This window comes from Dromaius novaehollandiae, chromosome W (genome assembly GCF_036370855.1).
Source record: "Dromaius novaehollandiae isolate bDroNov1 chromosome W, bDroNov1.hap1, whole genome shotgun sequence".
Classification (NCBI taxonomy): domain Eukaryota; kingdom Metazoa; phylum Chordata; class Aves; order Casuariiformes; family Dromaiidae; genus Dromaius; species Dromaius novaehollandiae.
In genome coordinates, this window is record NC_088130.1 from 38,887,185 (window position 1) to 38,903,501 (window position 16,317).

Sequence of the window (16,317 nt, forward strand, 5' to 3'; positions counted from 1 at the left end):
CCAGAACGTGGACGGAAATGGGCGCGTTGATGTTCTGCAGGCACTACTCTGATTTCATCTGGATTCTTAACTCTAAGCAAAATTGCTAAGGAAAATTCCTGTATCTGTCTGAGCTTCTCTGAATTTTTCTCATCTTTTCTGTGATTTCAAAACATCTATATTCTGGAATGAAATCCCTGCAAACCCAGGATGAGCACACCCAGGTCTAGTGCATACACTAGAGAAGTGTTTGGGCCTGTGATTTACTTTTGCTGCACAGAAGCTATTTGGCTTGGGATTTAAACACTAAAGCTTGATATTTTATACTTTGCCTCATACCCTGACAAAACCCCACATACATCCCATTCTCTCCTATTGGAAGACAGTCGATTAAAACCCAAAGGCTCTAGTTCTGTTTTTCAGTTTTGGCCCCTTTTGGGCTGTCTCTTCTACAATTAAACGTAGCAAATATCCAGAGAACGTCAAAAGGTGAGTCATATCTCTTTACCAATTTCCTCACGTAGCTTTGTGTGCTTTTAAGATGAAAGAGCAGGGACCCATTCTATGAAAACAACATAATATATTTGGGACATAATGCAATGAGGGAGGAATTAGTAAGGGAAAATACGCATCAGTAAAACCTTTCCTTCTGAGATGCCACGTTTATGCTTTGGCGGCTGAGACTACGGTCCCCTTTATAAGTATTTCCTCTAAAATTAGCCAAGCTTCTAATTTCATAATGAGGACAAATCCTTGGATTTTTAATGCAAATGACTGGGAGTCAAATATTGCATTTCTCTGTCTGCTACAATATACTCCATTTTCTTGGAGAAATCATTTCAATAGCCTGTTTCTAGTTTTCCTTGAAAACGGGAGGAGTAATACCTTCTGCATGCGAGTAATATAAGGTTCAGCTCTTCAGTGTTTGTGACATGTTCAGATAGCACAACGATAAGCTACACACAGACTTTTTATCAGGTCAAGTTCTCACTGACTTCAGTTGAAGTTTGCTGGGATAAAGATGGAAAATGAATGGAAAATATGACCTATTATAAATAACCATTCATTTAAACCTTTTATTTAGATTTATTTATTGTCGATTCCTCACATCTATATGGAATGATCTCAGGAATGTGGGTTGTTTTTTTTTTCTTTTTTTCTCTTCTCCTCCTTCTTTTTTTCTATGCACAATGCCCAGATTAATGGAGCCCTGAGTTATCCAGGGGTTATTATAATGCACTGAAGTAATGAATAATCATTTAAGAGCAAAAAAGACCAAGAATATCTGAGGGATGATGCTTGAAGTGGTCTGTTTAAATCATACACTTGGATTATTTAAAATACAGGTTTATAATATTTAAAAACCCTTTTGAATTGAAGGACATTAATTTCCCACTGAAGCTTACAGTTAACACTACTGTGACACAGTTATATATATCAGATCAGAATTTCAGGTAGAAATACCATTTTAGGGAAAGACTGTGTACAGTTAAAAGATGTTTGCCCCGTAAAGGAACATGAAATTCAGTTCTGAAATGGATGCTACTAAATATAATAGCCCAATAGTAAATATCTATCCATTCTCCCTAATACAAGCCTGAGCTTGACTAGGTTGAATGTGCTGTGACACCACGTGTATTAGAGATAAGCACTTATTCCAAAAGCTCTTTCTGATTCGCAGCCAACATCAGACTCCCTTTTTCATAAGCTAATGATCCTCCACAGCACATGAAAAGCTCTTTTGTCTTTGTCACAGAACTGAAAACACCATATTTTACGGTCCCCATTCTGAGCTTCCCAGAGTGGTGACTATTTCTGACTACAGTATGTGTAAAGCAAATATAGCTCATATGTGAGGTGCAAGTTTTCAGATCCCTGTAGTGCCCTGTGAGCAACGCTGGGCAGACAAAGGCGGCTGGACTGCTCCCCGACCTGGTGGTGTGAGGAGTTGCTAACGGCAGCGCCCGTCAGGCCACAGCAGCAAGATGCGCCTCACCCCAAAGTTGCTTTACAGGCAGGATTTGCTCTGCTTTAACAGTATCGGCCTCAAAGAGAATAGGGTATTTCCATTTATTTACAGTACAGTAAGTCATCTTTATACGTATATAACAGCATTCATTGCATGGCTTGTGCCAGTTTTAATTATTTTCATGAAGAAAATCTCCTACACTGAAAACACTTAAATTAGAACTGAAAAAAGTTAAGGGTACCAGAAGGTTGCTGTTCAGAAGAAATTTTACTACCGATTTCAGTATTACTCTGTCAAGATATTAACGGCAATGCCCATGTAGTAATTATTTCCTTTTTTATATAATCAGAAACTGTCTCAATATTCAGTTTACATATAAACATCTTCTGTGAATGTATCCCTTTCAAGATAAGGTGCATTCCTACGTATGTCATAAGCAAGATCACATCACAGGATCTCTCCTTACTCTTTTCATCAATCATTTTCTCCCTTTTGGTTTCTTCTCCCGTACATACGGCTTCTCTTCTCCAAAATCACATCACCTCTCATTCTTACCTCTCTTGGTTACCCCATCTCTCTGCTCCCCTTTATCTTCAGATTTCTCAGTCAGGCTATTTAATCCTCAAAGAATAGAAAAGGGTAGGGCTGAGCCTTAGAGTTTTCTCTTCAAAGCCTCTTGGCACAAAACCTGTACTCATTTAAGAAAAAGCAAATAAAAGACTCCACAGGAACTCTACCATTTTTTAAATAAGTGGCACAAACCAATTAGAGAAATGCCTAAATCACACTTCAGAATGACAGAAATATTCAAAATGTTTTATGTTTCCAAGATTTTCTAACAGCATTTGCCAATCCTTTGAAATGTAGATGAATATTAAGGGAGACATTTTGAAAAAGAGGTCCTCAACTTGAATGCAAAAACACACACAATGCACAGTAGGTTTTTAAAAAAATTGTTGTAGCTACTCATGCAAATTGAGCACATATGTATGAACATGTAGAGAGAGGGCCCCATCCTCAGCTTTTGTCAAGTGGCAGGGCTTCACTGGGAACCAGTCCCGCTGCCAGGGAAGTTGATGAGGGAACTAAACCTAAATATTGTTGTCAGCAACAGTGGCCCATTGGCATATTGCACTATGATTGTCAGACTTGCTGTGCCCTGTATGGGTCCAATACTTCCCATGTTCCCATGAATCTGTATAAATGTGCTTAATATGCAAAACTGTAGACTTTGTGCTCCTATCTGAACTTCCAGCCCCTTCATTCTTTCACACTTTTTCTGAGATAGCCTCGACTGCGCCGGACGGAGCTTGCTCTGGCGAGCTGCGCTGGCTGCCGCTAGCCAGCATGCCTTGCCAGCCGCCCCAGCGGCTTCTGGGGCCGGCCAGCCAGGCGCTGGGACAAGACAGCCCCCACTTCTCATAGCCCTGATGCTGCTCAGAAAGAGGGCAAGTTGCTGTGCACAAACTCTCAGAGGAAGTCATTTAACCTCTAGTAACTGGATCATCCAGACTTTGGGCTCCCTCTGAAGGCTTGAGTCCAGAGTGGGGGGGAGAAGGAGCTGCACTACCCAGTAATCCACCCTTGAAATGGCCAGGGGCAAAAACTGATTTGATGGATGCAAGCACCAAAGCTCAAGGACAAAGATCTCATAACATAAACCTAACTTCCTAAATGTCAGGCAACAATTTATTAAGTGTTCAGAGATCAGTTAGACAATTTTGAGGCTGCTTTACATTATCAGTATTATTTTTTTTTAATCATGGAGAGTATTTATAACTGGTTATTCCTATCCCACTCTCTCTTCTCATGTTTCAATTTTCATGAGATACACAAAACAGTATAATATCATGAACTAAAAATAGCACCAATAGCATATGAAAATGTTAGCAGACCATACTCACAATTCCCTATTGATTTTCCTTCCAATAATATCAGCTTAATAGGACAAAAGACATTAATGCAATACAATGGAGATCTCTTAGTTAAAATACAAGACTATTACATTGTAATAATAGCTAACATTGCTGTGTCTGACTAGTATGGCATCTGTATAATATGATGCAATAGTATGGCATGGTACATTAAGAATACAAACAAAATAAATGTCAGGGTTTTTTTATGTTAAAGAAAAAGATATAGCCTTGTGATTACTGACAAGGAAAGGAAAATACTAAGGATTAAAATGAAATAAAATACCTTTACATTTAAGCATACTGTGATGGAGAAGCATTAACTGAAGTCATTTTCTGCAGTTCAGTTTCATTATTTCTAAAGACAAGTTACAGCTGCAGAGACTATTATTATCACTTATATGATTGGGGCTTATGTAACGTTTCACTGTAAACAGTGAACACTCCTAGTAGTAAGGAATCAGAGTTCATTACAAGAGGGTTTCTCTCCATTATGAAAATCTATATTGACTTAGCTGCAGAGCTGGCACCAAAATGAAGCCAAACACAGCCTAAGTAGGACTTCCATCCATAAATACGACATGCAAGTCACTATTATATGATTCTGAAACAGAAGCATCTCAGGATCAGTTTGCAACAATGTGGCTAATGTTACCTCGACAGTTTTCATAGCTGGGCACAGAAAATTGTGAGAGACAACCCTCAAAACCTAAATATTAGCAACTATTACTGGATTCCATGTTTGTTCAAATTCTTTACTCAGTTGGCCTATTTAGCAAAATCATTTTCACTTATGTGCCACAAGGATGTCTTACAATGTTGGTATTTTCGTAGTGCAACAAGAGTGTTTAAAAGCTGGTCACTGCTGGAACACGTCTCACAGGATTTTCATGTGCCTATTTACAAATCAAAGTTGATGTAATTATAGACTTACGCTCACAATATGTGATACAACTACTTGCTAACACTGGAGAATGGCCAAAGCTTGGTCATGAAAGCTCAGTAGCAGCCCATTATCAACAATATCAGCAATAATGATGTAAAAAAAATCTTAAACAATTTCACTGGACACTTTTTCACAGTACAATTTCTTGAAGTCTTCAGATACTCCCATTGCTCTCACTTTCCAATCAGATAAATACACTTTTGTCAACACCACCACAAACAGGCTCCAGCAGTCAACGGGACTGTGTCCACCACTGTGCTTCTGTACATGTTTGTCATGTGCTGCTGCAAATATTGCTTGCTTGGGAGAAATATTGACTGTGGTGCTAGAGACTGTTCTGTAAAACGTAACCATGAAATTCTCAGCTAAAGAGTAAACATTTTAATATACAATGAGGAAAAGATTTCTTAACTGTTTTTAAATTGCAAGAACATAGCATCCTGTCAAAAGTTAACCATTGGGTACTTTTAATGTGTCTATTGTGCAGGTGTTTGGGGTTTGCTTGTTTAATTTCAATAAATGACTTAACTGACTGCAAAATAATAATATAATACTATAAAGCTATTCACTATAATAAATGGGCTTGTGACAAGAACATCAGTGTTTTGAACAGTTCTGAGCTGCTACATCATATTGTTCTTTGAAAAAAAAAGATAGCCTCCCTAGGACTTACATTCTCAGCTTGGTCATTTATTTCATAAACAAGATGTGCAAATCAAGCACTTTTAGACATAGAGCAAAACTAGCTTTTGCTATACAAGGAGGGGAGAAGTGGAAATATTCCAGCAATTGCATCTAAATCGTTTGGATTCAAAACACTACCTCGTTAATTCTGCTCAGGAAGAACAAAACAGGATATCCTGACAGTACATGTGAAAGGAAGCTGCATGCAAAGGAAACAATTCAAAACTCACTATTTTGGATATGACTGTATGAATTTAGTGTATCATGAGTCAAAATTGATTCAGGTCTTAAAGATCATCAGTGGGGCTATAGGAAGCTTCTGAATAGGATCCAAAAGGTAAGTGATAACAGGTAATTTGCACTGAATCAAAATTTTCTGTGTGTAGCTATATAGCTACACACAAAAAGATGTAATATATTTAAAGTATAGTATAGTTAAGGTATATTTAAATATGAAATATATAAATCATATTTTATGTATACCCTACAATAATCAGAACATTCAAAATCTATGACTGCTCTGCCATCAGTGTGGCTCTTCTCTGATGGAAAAGTAAAAAAGATTAATGAGGCCAAAACAGAGTTCTTTGGCAACCCTCTCGCATGATGGAGCTCAGATATGTAGTAGTGCTTCTCACGTTCACAAAAGGTGCTTTGATTTATATTTGGGTTAATCTATCTGTTATTCTGCACCATACGGAAAGAAAAATGGGCATCGCCGTTGCTGATGCTACCAATCTGACCCCCCAATGCCTAAGCTCTGTCTTTAGTGTCGGAAGACAGGAGTCTTTCTCATCAGTTTCAAAAGATCTCTGCAATGCACAGGTCTTATTTGGGTCTCATCTTGGTGCTAGAAGTATTTCCCCCCGCAAACACAACCATTCTGACTCATTTCTGATCATCTGGAATATTGTGTCAGTTCAGAAATCAAATTAGCTGTTATCTATTTCGGTGAAAGTGCCTCTCTTCCGCCCTTCCCCCACTCCCCGCAACATGGAATTAAGAACACAAAATGAAGAAGAGCAGAAATTAAATGCCAAAAAATTGTCTCGGCTGTGCCATGGTTGGGTTAGCTTTAATCTGATCCTGTCCAACAGTATGTGCCCACAGGACAGCAACAGTAAGGACTAGAGGGGCAGTGGTTCTTGGAACAATAGGGGACTGCCGAGATGGCTTATTTAACATGGAGAAGAGAACTGAATGGTCAGGACTGAGTAAAATCAGAAGGGCAGAGTGGAAAATTAAGCAGTCAGTCCTTTTGGCACCCCTCCTAACAAAAGATCAATGAAAACAAAAAGAAAAAACAAACAAAACAAAACAAATTGAAAGGAAATCCTCTTTTTGCAGTGTATTACACACTGCAGAATTCACAAGGTATTACGATCAGATTCTGAGAGGTCAGCACAAAAATAATTCAACAGGATTTTTCAGAGAACTGGATCATTTCATAGGCTTTTAACATTTGCTGTTACACAGGCAAAGAGAACGATACAAGGAAAATCAGGCGTGTCAGTGCAGTAAGCTGATTGCCTGCAGGCATCAGTCATGTACTTTACCCCCACAGCATCGCTAAGTTGAGTAGGTGCCTTATCGTAGTGAGGTACATCACTTCTTTAAGACTTCAAGTATTACTGTCCATTGCCAGAGCAAGTTACAGTCATTAACGGACTGAGGAACAATTAGCTTCACCTCTTTAACGTTACTTAAGTAGCGAGGTGGCTATGTGATAGGAGCTCTTTCCAAAGGGACTTCACACAAACTGCAGGTGTTTCCAGTCCTGATATTTTACATCCTCTTTCTCTGGCCTCAAGCTTATCTGTCGGATATTTAAATACAAAAGATGGAGCACACCTCTTTAAGGCAGCTCTGACCAAGGAAGTGAGAGTGTTGATGCTAGCCATGGAGCAATCAGAGAAACCACCTTAAAAGCTAATTTCATTGACTGCAGGATGACTGGGGTAAAATTAGTCAAACCTGATGAGGGAGTCACTAGAGATATGTGTTTATCTTTCCAGTATTATAGTGTCTGTATTTGAAATACCTCAGCTCTCAGAGCATGCCTACTGTCAGAGTCTATTGACAACACCCTTAATCACCAGGTTCTCTGTATTTCTGTGCTTCACTCTCTCTCTGGTATTTTTAATATATCTTGCTTCTGCTTTCAACTCATCCACAAAGCTGTCAATTTTCTGAAATGCTTCTCTCTCTCTCTCTCTCTTTCTCTCTGCACGTCTACAGTTCTGATGATATCAGATAACTCAAACGAAAGGCAGAGCATCCTATTTTAAAAGCGAGAATATTCAGTATTGCCAGCCCATTTTGATACACTTGAAGTGGTTAAAAAAGTTGGTCTATTTGTGTGCAGTGCTGTAACGAAGTCTTCATGGACACCAAAAAACACCACTCAAGCCTCTGAGGAACTGCTGACAACCTTAGCTGAAACCTCACCTCATGGCTGGGGTCCTGGACTTCATGTTATTTTATTAAATTTAATTTTTTTATTTGCTTTTCACTGTATATGCCCCTGATTTTTTAAAACATTTCTGCCATCACCCTCCCAATTTTTGCCTTTTACATGCAGCCAAAAATATATCCATGGTATTTAGAGGGAGCTCATTTTTAGATGAATTATAGCAGATTAGATGAATAATAGATGAATTCTAGCAGATTGACACCTTTTCTTTGTCAGAGTCTTTGCTGAAAAGATGTTTCAGGTTTATTGCCCAGCCTGCAGGAAAGCTAAATATCTCTAAAAGGCAGAAGGACAACCAGTGTGGTAAAATCTATATGGTTCAATGAATCCTTTTTCCCTCTGGGTCTGGGCACAGTGGGACTCTCCTGTTTTTTTGTTTTTCCTTTGCTTTCTTTTCATTGGGGAGGAGAAAACTACTGGTGGGCATTCCCCTTAGAGGACATTAGTCAAACACTTGCCTTGAAGAGAGCCTGCAGGTGTCAATTCACTTGGAGTCCCTGCAAATCACCCCGCTGGGCTCCGTTTAGAGCCCTCTGTTAAACAAACATGGTGGTAAACAGAGCGCCCCGCTACCCACGGCTGTGTCGTCTGTCACCGGCTGCCCGCAAAGGCAGCCTCGGTGCGCCACGCTCGCCGAAATCGGCCTCTTGCGACCCGCCTCACCCGGGCACCCCCAGCGTCTGGCGAGTCTGAAGATCCCAGTGCTCGCCCTGTTTATTTCTCTGCTATTTAGAGATCTCCGCATGGAAAGATTGTCCTCATTTTTAAAAGTTTATCAGCTCTTACGTCTTATCCCGCTTCCGGGATTAGTCTGCTTGGGAAATGTGGCTCGTGTTGGAATCACCAGAATATTTCACAAGACAGATGGTATGTGTGGAAAATACAGAGGGAGCACAGATCAGACACTGGAGAATCAAAGATGGTCTTTCCAGGCAACTGAATGCACTAATTTAGGGCAAGAATCTGAAGGTGCCGGCACCGGTTTCCAGGATTCACCACCGTTTGGGATTTGGTCCATAAAGAAAGAATAAATGGATCATAGAGAGGCAGAATTATTTTTCAAAGTTAACTCCAAACCATCATCTGTCCCTGAAAGAATTGTACTAGCTGAACAACAGTGTCAAGAGAAGGACAACTTTTTGTTCGCTAAACTGTGATAAATTTCCTAGATTATTGGCAAACACTTGTGAACATATTTTCCCCTCAGATTTAATGATCTCTTTTTAAAATGTGAGAAAATCTACAAAACTGTTTTAAAACAAATGTCCCTCTGCACACCTGTGAAAGCATCTCTTAATTACTTAATGCAGATGTGTTAAAAAACTTGACATTAAATTAGATTTGCATTAACTTGCCTTCCAAAGAGGTGCACATCCGTAATTCTTCTTTCCCTCAGAAGGAATTTTGCACTTAGACATGGATCTCTTTAGCCTAACCTGGATTTTCCTCTTCTTTCCAGATATCTATGCTGAAGACTGAAATAACCAAGTTCTTCTCAGCGCATTCAGCTCCTGTGCATAGCATTTATACATGAATTCAGCTACAGTGAACAAACCGTAAATATTTCTAGTAGAGGGACCAGCAAGGAAATGGTTAATATTGACCTTTAAATTCTTTATTCTTTAGCCTTCAGAATCCATGCCCCAGGAAGAGCAACGGGGACAGTGCAGAGGAGGCAACAGTCTACATTAGAGCTATTGTTTGGTTTTTGTTTGCTTCTTGTCTATACACCTGGGGCAAATGTCGAATTAGTGCACTTCCCCTGCTGAAAAGGCACAATGAGACTGTGTGAAGATGTTAGTATTTTAAAATGTGCAGAATACACTGAAGTTGAATGTGAAACCTTACGATCCTGGTAAAGTGAGAATATTTGTAGTAAATATTTTTATTGGTGGTTTTTTATTTGTGGTATCATGAAAGAAGAGGTTGGGCAAAACTGTATTGTACTTCAGTGTACTGTACAAAATGTACAGTAATGTCTCCAGTAATATTATACAAAGAAGAGTCAGTCCTATTGACATATTTCAGTTTGTTAAAGAAAAAATCATATAAATAAACAGATAGATAAATAGAACCATACGGTGGCAAGAAGACTTGTTAATGACGTGATGTCAGTGCTTACACATTTACTTAGTGCATGCCCCATCAGTTATGTACATCTGCAAAGATGCAAAGATATAAACAATCATACAGAAGGAATTTTTGAATATAAAGTAGTAAAACCATACCACAAATCCAAGAAATAATAAAATTAAGGAGAAAATTCTTTCACAGTTTGGAAAATATACCACATGATGTAATACACATATGAAGCTACTGCTTTTTGTCTTAGGAATCAGATTTTCTCAGGGTGCTCTGGAGGAAGAAGTACACTCTCTGCGCGACACTTTGAGTTTCTCACAGTATGAGAAGATTTCTGTTATTGCTGTGAATGGGAAACCGAGTGTACACAAAGCAAAGACAGTCCTAAGTTCTTGGACAGTCCATGCTGACTGCTGTTAATTTTTTAATACATCAGCCTGGGACCATGTTCAAAATTTATTCGGTGAACTAAGCACTGGGGAACAATTGCTGAACTGAGTATACACATATCACAGCTGGGCCCTATCCTCCTTCTGGTGAAATTAATTTTGCCAAGTGAGATTTCCTTTGTCTAGGATCAGGCCCCATATAGCAATAAAGTCATTGCTTATTACTGATAAGTCATTGCTCATTACTGGAGACATTACCAGACTGCACTAAATAAATTACAGACCTGGCAAAACTGGAAAATGATTCATGTAATCCAAAGATAAAATAATTATAATACTTAGCATTGATACAGCTCTTCACATCTCCAAAGTGATGAACAAACACAAATTAACTACTCCTTCCAGCATCCTGCAGGAGGACACCTGTTTATGGTGAAGTGAGAAAGGCACTAAAGGGGTCAGAGGGTAGAGGACAGCTCCGTGACTATTATCTTACAGAAATCCTTCTGCACGTAAATCCTGCAGCAGGAAGGATTATGTTTTTCCCTGAAGATATGATGGATCCCTGCAGCTGTGCAGGGCACCCACTCTTCCCCCCAGCCCGGACTCCTTACGGGCGCCACTCCTAGGGAGCCCCTGCTCAGCAGCTCAGTCCCGAGACCTCTCCAGCTTCGCAGCTGCCTCGAGGAACCTCTAGGAGACATCGCCATGAGCAAGTGAAAGGACGCGCTACCTTTTCTCAATGATTTCCAAAGGCCAGAGCATGACGACTGCTCTTAATCCCAGCCTCCCGGTCTCTATCTCTGCCCGTGGAGTTCAGGAACACGGAATCAAGAGGGCAACAGAGGCCCTCTGCCGCGAGGGAAAGCCACCAGCATCGGCCCGACGTGGGGTCCCGCTGCAGGAGTGCCCTGAGGAATAAATACCACAGGGCGGTAGAATTATCCTCACCACAGACGCTGGGGAAATAGACTGTAGGCGCTGAAAGAAGTTGCTCAAGCTCTTTCAGACAATCCATAGTTGAGCCAAGAAGGAAAATAGGATTTGTTAAATTGAAATTCCTCTGTTGCATCTGCTCAGATTTACACCGGCAGATGTCTATTTGACTACGTGGTAAAACAGAAAGCGGACTCTAATGGTGTTTTCAAATGCTCTTGGAAAATTACACTTGAAAGACACCTCCTCCAGTATTTTCCCACTCCTCAACCCCCAAAGCAGAAAAACAAGACCAGGGAGATAAAAATCCCAAACCAAAACAGAATAAGTGAATTGAAAATATCTGTAGAAGCTTTTTAAAGTTTGAACTGCTCTCTCTTCTTCTACTGCAGAAAACATGCTTATTCCACAAGTGTAAAAATTGGCTACACAGAAGCCAGGGCTATTAGCCTTTTGTTCCTGTAGCATCACAGCAATAAACATTTGAAACATTTTTTTAATATGCCCTGCTTTGCTCCTGAGAATAATAACAATCATCTGAGCTGTTGGTATATAAAGACACAGAAATTCTTTGGGTCTGATCTGTCTCGCAATTCTGGATATGCTAACAACTCATTCATTATGTAAAAATGTTTCCTTCCAGTTTTCTGTTGTTAATAATCTGTCAGCATTCTTACTCTAAATCCTGATTATCAGCAGTTTGCTGCAAAATATCTTCAAAAGTACCAAGATTTTCGATGTTGTCATATGAGAACAGAGAAAAATTTATGGATGATTAAAGGGACACAAATACATTAAGGCAGGCAGTACAGTATGTGTAAATGGTTGGGCAAAAATGTTTGCCGGGTGTCAGTGCAGCATTGGTTTTTTGGAATGCAGAAAAATAAATCCAAACTGCCCACATTATAAGTCTGTATTTTATATCAATGGCCATAGTGACATGTCCAAAGTAACTATCTGTTTTTGTTTTGTTTTGTTTTGTTTTTTTGTCATTGGAAAGCTATAAAAATTTAAGTCTTACTTTTCCTCTTGCTCCAGTAACGTCAGTGGTGTTACACTGGTGTAAAACTGGGGTGACAGAGGGAAGAATCAGCATCCTAATTTATTTCTTTATGTTGAAATATTATTTTTCTTTTTAGGGTTCAATCCTACAGTTCTCAAGTAGAGCAACTGAAATCAGTGGCACGGTGCCTGACTAAGGGCTACTCACAAAGCAAAACCTTCTTTCGTTTGTGTACAGAACACCTGCAAGCCCGTATGTTCCTTCTTTCTCCCCACACCTTTTCTAGTATCAGAAATACAGGCTTTCCTGCATATTCCTAGTACGTGATTCTGTGGTCGATTTGGAGAACCTGAAGGAGTACACCATCACAAACACTGCAGAAACAAAGAAGGTGGAACAGGCAATATTTATATTCAGATACCCTTCTTGTTTTAGTTTATGCCTATTCTATTAAAATCCTGCAAAACTGGTTGGATTAAAATATGGGCATTGATGACCCACCTCACTGCTCAATTAAGGACTAACTGAGTGCAAAGTTCCCTCTCTAATCACAGTTATTAAAGATACGCATCCCTAATTATTTATCAATTTCTGGGGAACAAAAACCCCACCAAACAAGCCTACAGCAAGATCTATGAGGTCAGAGGTTCATTTACTTCTGATCCCTGTTGTGAAAAATGGACAAGCTCAACTCTCATCCCATGTGGTGCTTTTATTTTAAAGTTCCAAAGAAAATGGCTGTATCGTTCCCAAGTAGGGGCGACAGATATTTTGGAGATGATAAGGCAGCGGAGGGGCTGGCCCCTGCTGCTCAGTTCCCCAGGACAGAACCGGCCAAAGCAGCACATCGAATCGAGCAGCTGTATAAAGTGAAGGTGCGCGGTATACCAAAATGCCTGGCGATCCATCAGCCACCAAAATCAGCAGGCTGCAGGAGGCAGGCATGTTTAGCATCCATCCGCAGCTGATTAGCATGGGCGTCGCTATAAGCAGCCGGCGGTAAGGGGCAGATTTCTGATGTTCACGTTGTCCTTGCTCAAAGAAGACATTAAAACGTTTCCCATAGTGCGCTTCCACGCATCCTCTGTGCACAATTACGCTGTGCCGGGTGTCTCTGTTTTTCAGAAGATGCCTCAGATAGCATCTTTCTCCTCTTTTGCTGGGTCAACAAGGACAGAAGCTGCTGTTCAGAAATGACTGTCAAAGGCCCAGTCCTAGAGTCCTTCTAAATGCAAAATTCCCACAGTGCCTCTAGAAATTTCACCCAGGTAAAAATCATAGCAGTCACAGGTGAAAACCGGGGCAATCAGGACACTAACATCGTGTTGCTTTTTACTATTAAAAGAGGCAGGCAATCGAGGAAGCAGTTAGCACAGAAGAAGGTGCTACACAGGATAACTACCTAATAATGGCATCCTGCATTTACTAATATGACTCTCCTCGGCAGAGTTTCTTTGATAAGTAATCTAGTCATAGCGTAACCATATTCTTTTAAAAGTATCAGCCATACAATCTCTTTAGTGCATTAAAGATTGCTTGGTGTTTATTATAGCTGTAAACATTTAATGACTGATGATTAAATGCACAGTGAACTTATTAAATCCTGCAAGATTTAATTAAATGCACTTGGCAAGAGATGTAAATTTAAAATTAGTTTTAATAATTCCACATAAAATGTAATATTTCTTGAATAGGTGCATCTAATCATAAGAGACATTTTCTCTTTCCTACTATTTTTACATCTTAAGTTTTAATCCGCTTTCCTATTTCCCTTTCAAAACACCAGGCACTGATTTAAGGGGAAAAGGTAGAACAAAAACTGACAAACAGGTCAAATAATAAAACATGCTCTTGGCAGGCCCCCTGCTAGGAATCATAGAAATTTTTCTTTAATGTCTTTTAAGAAATAGCAAAAATATTTGTTTGAAGAAAGAACAATACCCCGAACGAGGACACTAACAACCAAACCAACGAAGGCTTTCTTGCTTTTTTCTTCACTCCCCCAGGTTTTGACTTACACTAGATTCATAGGAATAGGCGGTATCAGCAGTGAAAAATCATTCTTTATTCAGTATCATCTCATTAGAGATTACTACAGGGTAGAAAACACATCAGCTTCACATCTTCTGCATAACATTACTCCAGGTTACTCGGAGTCATTGTAATGTGTAATTTCAGTAATGCTGCATTGTTAAAATCCAGCTATTTCAAATTTAGAGGTGCTACCTATAGTTTGAAGCCACAGATAACTCAGTACTTCTCATTATCCATTTTGAAATGCACGCAATGTTATATTTGATACAGTTTAACAGACAGATGCTTTGATTACGCATACCATTTAATATGACTTCTACAGTAACTCTTCTCTTCTATCATGTTTCTGTGTGATTCTTTTTCCTTTTCTCTTTGGCCACCTTGCACACTCGCACACAGCATATTTTGCTGGGGATTGTGACTTCCCCAAGGGGCAGCAGGTGCGCGAGCTTTTGGATCAGAACCGTTTGTAATGAGCAAGTTTTAGCTGTGATTATTTGATCCCCTAATGGCTCATTTCAAGAGACTCACAAAAGCTGAATACTGAGCTAAGAATTAGGAGAACGATGCTAATTATCTCCAGTAATTTAAATACGTAAACTAGCTTTGACTCTCCATATTCTGTTTCCTAAGTGGCTAGTGCTTAATTAACTCCTTCCATATCGCCTTTCCTCAGTTTATGGAAAGGTTTCCCTTTCTCCAGTGCTCTTCCTAAAATGTCATTTCAGATAGAATAAAAAACAAACTGGCATTATAAATAACTTATTTAGTGTGTAATTATTCCTTTTCCAGATTGTACCCCTGCTTAAACAGAGAAGAGAGTGCGAGCTGCAGCGTGTGCACGCAGGACGGGGCTGCCTTCGGGAGCACATTCCATATGGATGCCATGGTTTCGTATTTACATGTTGCTCATGTTTATGCAAGTTAAAGACAAATACAGCTGCTACCGCCTTCCTGGGAATCTCGCGCACTGGTCAAGGCTGCAAACAGCAGCCACAATCAAGCTTGTAATGTATTTTTCATGAAAAGCTAGAAGCACTAATAGCTGGGGAGGGGGAGGGGAGAAACCTGTACAATTTGCTTGGAAAAGATAGCCGACATTTTCAGAAAACAAATACTGTACGTTCAATTCAGCTTCTTTAGTTGCTTCCACGTTATAGGAAATCTGCTGGTGATGAAAACGCCGCACAGCCAATCACACCGCGCTGCTATAGAGCCAGCCGCGCTACAAGCCGAGTGTTTAAAATAACCCTTATGCATTATTCATTAAGAGTTGATGTTTATGCAAATGACAGAGACATGTGCCCACCTGACCATCATGGGTTAACAACAACAACAACAACAACAACAACAATAGCAATAAAAATATACACACAGCCTCTCCCCAAGCAAACTAGCAAGCTTTCTGCCTTCTCCAGGATCTAGATAATCAATGATAATTCTCTTTCGTTAAATGCATCAAAGAATTACAATCCTTACCTGGTTAGCTTTGTAGGGCCCTCAGATTTTCTGGATGAAATAACTGACTGTGCGTGCAACCAATAAAACTGAACTGAAAAGCTGATTAAGGGCACTTACTTAATGCAAAGCCACTCACTGAATATTCATATGATGCCTGTGTTTATGCAAATTAAAGCAAAAGAAAGCCCAAGGGGATTGGTTGCCATAGCCCACAAGCACTGTGTACAGCAGAAAAATAGAGAACAGTAGCAAATAAATCTTGAAAATCATAGTTGGGAAGGAGAAAGAAGAGTATAGTAAAATATTAAAAGTCTTATGTGAATTACAGTTTTTAGGAGCTTTATCTAATCATATCATTTTTAGGCCTATCAGGTATTTTTCTACAGTGTACTAATCTGTAATTATCATCATCCTAAGAGATAGTATCACTGGTGTTTGTCAGCCTTAT

General features: G+C 39.6%; 1 long non-coding RNA gene across 1 annotated transcript in view; it reads right to left on the reverse strand.

The window, feature by feature from the left end:
• The window catches only part of LOC112991997 (uncharacterized), a 77,527-nt gene extending 61,608 nt beyond the window's left edge, over positions 1-15,919 (reverse strand). The window contains exon 1 of the long non-coding RNA XR_010385625.1: positions 15,888-15,919. This is a non-coding gene — a long non-coding RNA (uncharacterized LOC112991997). The remainder of the gene's footprint in view (positions 1-15,887) is intronic.
• Between the last annotated feature and the right edge of the window lie 398 nt (positions 15,920-16,317).